We start from the raw sequence: 7,500 nt of genomic DNA, 5'->3' as shown, positions 1-7,500 counted from the left end.
CATTGATTAAGTCCCTGCCCTTTGTACATACCGCCCGTCGCTACTACCGATTGAATTATTTAGTGAGGTCTCCGGACGTGATCACTGTGACGCCTCGTGTGTCACGGTTGTTTCGCAAAAGTTGACCGAACTTGATTATTTAGAGGAAGTAAAAGTCGTAACAAGGTTTCCGTAGGTGAACCTGCGGAAGGATCATTATTGTGTTCCATATCCGTAAGAAAAACAAACAAACAAACAAACAAACAAACAAACAGACAAGCAAACAAACGAACAAAAAGAAAAAAAAAAAAAAAAAAAAAAAGAAAAAAAAAAAAAAATTTATATAATTATTTTGAATCCATAATTCTTTTTATTCTTTTTCATTCAATTTGTGATCCATCAATTATATCATATTAAATATAATATATGATGGTACATTTTGTAATGTTTTTTCTTATTTTTTTCTTTTAAAAACCTTTAAACATGAAAATAAAAAGTTGTACTTATTATTCATTTGATTGAATGATAAGTTAATTTGTTCACAATAACAAAAGTGGTATATATTTATTATATTATTATATATATACATAAAATGATTAAAAAAATACAAAATAATTGAATCATAATAAATACCACCACTGTATTATTGTTGAACTAAGACATTCGCAACTTAATAAAAATGTTTAGAGTTAAATATATTTGATATATATTATTGAAAGAAAATCAATTTATATATTATTAATATTATTTAATTTTACTCTTTCAATTAATATATGCAAAAAAAAATTGACATTTGTTATAAATAAAAATAAATAAAAAAATACTCTAAGCGGTGGATCACTTGGCTCATGGGTCGATGAAGAACGCAGCAAACTGTGCGTCATCGTGTGAACTGCAGGACACATGAACATCGACATTTTGAACGCATATCGCAGTCCATGCTGTTATGTACATTAAATTCAATTTTAAAGTACTGCTTGGACTACATATGGTTGAGGGTTGTAAGACTATGCTAAATAAGTTGCTTATTCTTTTATAAAAATAATTGAATTTAAGCAAATGTGTATATTATTGGATTTTAAATAATTCATAATATTAATAGCAAAAAAAATAAAGATATATAATGAATTTTATTTATTATATATTCTTTAAAAAAAAAATCCTCTCAAATAAAATGAAATGATGAAAATATTGAATCTAAGTATTCTTTACAAAAAATTTTCATATTATTTATATATATATATATAAAATAATAATTTATATATGTAATTAAAAGGAGGAATGTCTAGCATAAAAATTAAATTTTTTATTCTAGGATTGCCTCATTTTACATTATTATTATTTTTATATATTTACAATATATAAAAGGAGAAAAGAAAAATAGAGATGAAAAGATGATATAATTTTTTTTATTAAATTGTGAGAAGATAAAAAAAGAATATTAAAACAACCTCAACTCATATGGGATTACCCCCTGAATTTAAGCATATTAATGAGGGGAGGAAAAGAAACTAACAAGGATTTTCTTAGTAGCGGCGAGCGAAAAGAAAATAGTTCAGCACTAAGTCACTTTGTCTATATGTCAAATGTGAGATGCAGTGTATGGAATATCTTAATATCTAGTATGAGAAATTAACGATTTAAGTCCTTCTTAAATGAGGCCATTTACCCATAGAGGGTGCCAGGCCCGTATAACGTTAATGATTACTAGAAAGATATTTCCAAAGAGTCGTGTTGCTTGATAGTGCAGCACTAAGTGGGTGGTAAACTCCATCTAAAACTAAATATAACCATGAGACCGATAGTAAACAAGTACCGTGAGGGAAAGTTGAAAAGAACTCTGAATAGAGAGTTAAATAGTACGTGAAACTGCTTAGAGGTTAAGCCCGATGAACCTGAATATCCATTATGAAAAATTCATCATTAAATAATTAAAAAAATAATGTGCATTTTTTTCATATAAGGACATTGTAATCTATTAACATAATAAAGTATTTATCAAAAGATCATTGGTGATATTAAGTTTATTTAAATTAATTTGCTTTTTAAGCATATTAACATAAAATAAATACTAATGATTTGATAAAGTGTTGATAGATTTTATTATATATAATGCTAAAATTCATTTTTTGAATTTTACAAAAAATTTAATATCTATGATATTAATATTTATTTGTATGCATTTATATGATTAACAATGCGAAAGATTCAGGATACCTTCGGGACCCGTCTTGAAACACGGACCAAGGAGTCTAACATATGTGCAAGTCATTGAGTTATATTAAACTTAATGGCATAATTAACTTAACTTAAATATAATGGGATTAATTTTTAGTCTATTTTTTAATAAATAGTCAATTAATTCAATCCCGGGGCGTTCCATATAGTTATGTATAATGATAATTTATTATTATTTATACCTCTAACTGGAGCGTACCTTGAGCATATATGCTGTGACCCGAAAGATGGTGAACTATACTTGATCAGGTTGAAGTCAGGGGAAACCCTGATGGAAGACCGAAACAGTTCTGACGTGCAAATCGATTGTCAGAATTGAGTATAGGGGCGAAAGACCAATCGAACCATCTAGTAGCTGGTTCCCTCCGAAGTTTCCCTCAGGATAGCTGGTGCATTTAAAAATTATATAAAATAATCTTATCTGGTAAAGCGAATGATTAGAGGCCTTAGGGTCGAAACGATTTTAACCTATTCTCAAACTTTAAATGGGTAAGAACCTCACCTTTCTTGATATGAAGGTTGAGGTTATGATATAATGTGCCCAGTGGGCCACTTTTGGTAAGCAGAACTGGCGCTGTGGGATGAACCAAACGTAATGTTACGGTGCCTAAATTAACAACTCATGCAGATACCATGAAAGGCGTTGGTTGCTTAAAACAGCAGGACGGTGGACATGGAAGTCGTAATCCGCTAAGGAGTGTGTAACAACTCACCTGCCGAAGCAACTAGCCCTTAAAATGGATGGCGCTTAAGTTGTATACCTATACATTACCGCTAAAGTAGATGATTTATAAAACAATTTCGATTGATTTATAAATTTTGAAACTTTAGTGAGTAGGAGGGTACAATAGTGTGCTTAGAAGTGTTTGGCGTAAGCCTGCATGGAGCCGCTATTGGTACAGATCTTGGTGGTAGTAGCAAATAATCGAATGAGACCTTGGAGGACTGAAGTGGAGAAGGGTTTCGTGTGAACAGTGGTTGATCACGAGTTAGTCGGTCCTAAGTTCAAGGCGAAAGCCGAAAATTTTCAAGTTTTTAATAAAAAAAAATATTAATAAAAATATATTTAAAAATAATTAAAATACTTGAATTATTTTGAACGAAAGGGAATACGGTTCCAATTCCGTAACCTGTTGAGTATCCGTTTGTTATTAAAAATGGGCCTTGTGCTCATCCTGGCAACAGGAACGACCATAAAGAAGCCGTCGAGAGATATCGGAAGAGTTTTCTTTTCTGTTTTATAGTCGTACTACCATGGAAGTCTTTCGAAGAGAGATATGGTAGATGGACTAGAAGAGCATGACATTTACTGTTGTGTCGATATTTTCTCCTCGGACCTTGAAAATTTATGGTGGGGTCACGCAAACTTCTCAACAGGCCGTACCAATATCCGCAGCTGGTCTCCAAGGTGAAGAGTCTCTAGTCGATAGAATAATGTAGGTAAGGGAAGTCGGCAAATTAGATCCGTAACTTCGGGATAAGGATTGGCTCTGAAGATTGAGATAGTCGGGCTTGATTGGGAAGCAATACCATGGTTTATGTACTCGTTCTGGGTAAATAGAGAATTACGATTCTTGTTCCCCGGATAGTAGTTACGTAGCCAATTGTGGAACTTTCTTGCTAAAATTTTTAAGGAATTATATCATTCGATATATATTCCTTTTAAATTATAACGATTATCAATTAACAATCAATTCAGAACTGGCACGGACTTGGGGAATCCGACTGTCTAATTAAAACAAAGCATTGTGATGGCCCTAACGGGTGTTGACACAATGTGATTTCTGCCCAGTGCTCTGAATGTCAAAGTGAAGAAATTCAAGTAAGCGCGGGTAAACGGCGGGAGTAACTATGACTCTCTTAAGGTAGCCAAATGCCTCGTCATCTAATTAGTGACGCGCATGAATGGATTAACGAGATTCCTACTGTCCCTATCTACTCATTCTCAGTTTGACTGTTGAATAGTGCGGACGTGTCGTGTGCTAAGTGGTGATTAGCGATTTTTGCGATTTCTTTTGCGTTTATATTCGTGTGTGATAACCGGTGTATTACAGTTGTGCGAGTGACGCTAATATTGTTGTGGCTGTACCATAGCGGTACAGTGTTTACAATTAATTGCGCTAGTGAGTGCCGTTGTCCGAGTGACGCTACTTTGTAGTAGCTGTACAGTGTTACGAATAATTGAAAGTGCCGTACGGTAGTGTTGTTGGACACTCCAGTGAGTGCCAATATACTCCGTGCTATAGACACAGAGTGCGTGTTTGTGAGTGCTGCTAGATACAGCGTTGGAAATTTTCCATTAAGTTGTTTACAACTTTGCGGGCGTGCCGTTATTTTTCGGCGTGGTGTGTTGTGCTAGTGACGCCACCGTTTGCGTGGCTGTACATTGCGTACAAGTGTACCTTGTTGGTAAGTTGTTTACAACTTTTGAGTGCCGCTATTTCTGGCGTGGTTTTTGGCGTGTGCTGCTAATTTTTGGCGTCCTTCTCGTGTGCGTGTGCCGTTACATTTCGGCGTGGAAGTACAGTGCGGGCGTACACTAGGTTTGTCGTGCCGCTATATTGCCATATTTGGCAACAGTAAAAAGGGCGTCCTCTTTTGTGCGTGGGTACAGTACTGCGCCAAGGTTGAATACCTTGTGCAGGTGCTACGACCAAAGCGTGTTGTGTTTTTGCCTGCGGTCGAGCTCGGCGTTAGCTCCACCTTGGTCGACCCGTCCTTGTTCGGGGAACAGTGTTCTGTCCGGCAAGGCATTGGTGGTGGCCTTTGCCAAACCTTTGGTTGGCGCTGTGGGCTACGCCCTCGCGCTTCGCTTTGGCTCGCCGATAGGTGCAGCCGCTGTGTGCGTGCCTGTGCGGGATTCACTCCTGCCGTGCAGTAGTTGCCGTCGCCCAAAAGGGACCCAGTTTTTGTTGTTGCTCGGGAGGCCTTTATACGGCGAACTCGGCAACCTTAGTGGTGGAGAGTTGGGCAATGCCCAAATCAGAAGGGTTGAGGAAGAGGGCGAACACCCCTCTTCCGAGCGGTTCGGCGGTGCCATCGTCGGCAATGGACGAGACGACGTCCGGAGAGGAGGAGGTGATCTTGCGGTCTCCTCCCCGTTCTAAGAAGAAGACCGCTGGAGGTGCAGCGGTTCCGGTGGAGAAGGTATCTTCAAAGGTACCTGAAAAGGTGAGTGGAAGCGAGGGTGGTTCCGAAAGCGGAAAGATTGGGAGTGGGCGCAAGGGGCGGAAGACGGGGGAAAAATTAGGTCCCGCAGGGAAGCGTTTGGAGGAAATCCGTGGGGAATTGGGTGCTTCCCTGAAAGGTTTGGGTGCGATCGGTGGGGATGCCGAACGCAAGAAAGTTGCGGTGCAGTTTATGGGGCGCTTCAAGTCCATTGTGACGGCCTTTAGTGGAGCCGTCATAGACATGGACGGCGTCCCGAAAAGTGTTGCAAAAGACCTCCTGGGGTACTCCTTGGAGTTCGAGGAACTCTTTGTGGAAATGGTGGGGGAGATAGCCCATCTTCGTGGGCAACTAGAAGCCACGAAGATTACCAGGGAGGAAGCACCTCGGAGGACGGCTGGAGCTGCGCTGGCTGGTGCAGCGTCGATGCCGGCACCTCAGGCGCCTGCGCCTGTGTTGCCTGCGTTGCCGGTGCCCAAGCCAGTTGAGACCTGGTCGGTCGTAGTAAGGGGTAAAACCCCCACTACTTCCAAGGAGGTGATCAAGAAAGTTGTAAAGGAGGTTGGGCCTTCCATGGGGGTTAGGGTGCACGAGGTGCGCCCGTTGAAGGACGGAGGTGCGATTATTCGCACCCCATCCGTTGCCGAGAGGGATAACTTGGCAAAAAATGCCAAGTTTTCCGAAGTGGGGCTCGATGTGAGCATACGTCGGAAGCTGGGGCCTAGGGTTGTGGTCCAGGGGGTTCACACGGAGATCTCCCCTGAGGATTTCATGGGAGAGTTGTTCCGGTTGAACCTCAAGGAGTTCAGCCCTGGGTGCCGTGAGAAGGACGTGAGGATGATCAGCCGTCCTTGGAAGGTCAGCCCCGATGGGGTGACGAATGTTGTCCTTGAGGGAACGGACATGCTAATGTCCGCCCTCCTGGAAGCAGGTCGTTGCTACATAAAGTGGTTTTCCTTCCGGGTACGGCCAGACCAACTGACGCCCGGCTGCTTCCGATGCATGGGGTTTGATCACAGGGTGGCAGAATGCAGAGCCAAGAAGGATGTCTGCCGTAGGTGCGGGCAAGAAGGACACAGGAGTGCAGGTTGTGGCAATGCCCCGCATTGTCGCAACTGTGCATTTAAGGGCAAGCCAGCCGGACATCTAATGATGTCCACTGTCTGCCCGGTGTACTGTGCCATTGTTGCCCGTGCGAACGCTAGACATTGATGGTTGAGCTATATCAACTGAACTGTCAGGGGTCATATGCCGTGATGTGTGAATTGGGGGCGTGTATGTCGGAGGGGGGCTGCGGCATTGCTTTGCTCCAGGAACCATACTCCACCAATGGGGTGGTGAGAGGCCTTCCTGGGGGCTTCAGGGTCTTTACGGACCTTGGAGTCAAGGCCGCAGTAGCTGTGTGTGAGCCAAGCTACTCTTGTGTAGTAGTTGACTCATCACAGTGGGGAGTATGTGTGTGTGTCGAGGGGGAATTCGGCAGAATGAATGTCGTCAGCTTGTACTGCAAGTCTGACGAGCCTCTAGAGCCCTACTTAAGATACATTGATGCGGTGCTACTACTTGAGAGTAGCATTCCTGCCATCGTGTGTCTTGACGCGAATGCTACCTCCCCGATGTGGTTCAGCAAGGTATCCAGGCATACTGCTGGATATCGGAGCCACACTCGGGGTGAGGTTATGAGCGAGTGGGTTGTGGCGAATAACCTTCTTGTAGCAAACGAACCAAGCGTATGGTATACGTTTGAGGGGCCTAGAGGTGTGAGTGACATTGACGTGACGCTCATGAATGACGCAGCAGCGGGTAGGTTCGAGTGTAAATGGAGTGTTAGGGGGGGTTGGGGAATTAGTGACCATAATTTAATACAAATTATGGTTACTCCCCGTACCCCGCAGCTAGAAGGGGGGAGTCCATTGAGGCGATGGCGTACCTCGTGTACCGACTGGAACCGATATGGACATACTGTTAGGGAAGCGGTATTGGATATACCGCTTAGGGAGTTTGAGGAATTGGGGGTTGACGAGCAAATTGCTCGTCTATATGAATGTGTCTGGGGTGTGAATGACTTATTGTTTAGGAAAGCTAGGGCTGTGAGAATGAAAGGTGTGAAATGGT

General features: G+C 41.7%; 1 non-coding gene and 2 pseudogenes across 1 annotated transcript in view; all 3 read left to right on the top strand.

The window, feature by feature from the left end:
* Positions 1-198, top strand: part of LOC129252228 (small subunit ribosomal RNA) — a 1,991-nt gene extending 1,793 nt beyond the window's left edge. Inside the window, exon 1 of the ribosomal RNA XR_008583318.1 lies at positions 1-198. This exon is cut by the window's left edge and continues 1,793 nt beyond it. This is a non-coding gene — a ribosomal RNA (small subunit ribosomal RNA).
* A 602-nt stretch (positions 199-800) lies between these two features.
* LOC129252237 (5.8S ribosomal RNA) lies at positions 801-981 on the top strand (annotated as a pseudogene).
* A 445-nt stretch (positions 982-1,426) lies between these two features.
* LOC129252254 (large subunit ribosomal RNA) lies at positions 1,427-4,196 on the top strand (annotated as a pseudogene).
* The last annotated feature ends 3,304 nt before the right edge of the window (positions 4,197-7,500 follow it).

The sequence above is a fragment of the Anastrepha obliqua genome, unplaced genomic scaffold (assembly GCF_027943255.1).
Source record: "Anastrepha obliqua isolate idAnaObli1 unplaced genomic scaffold, idAnaObli1_1.0 ptg000165l, whole genome shotgun sequence".
Lineage (NCBI taxonomy): Eukaryota > Metazoa > Arthropoda > Insecta > Diptera > Tephritidae > Anastrepha > Anastrepha obliqua.
This window is presented reverse-complemented; position numbering and strand designations above follow the sequence as displayed.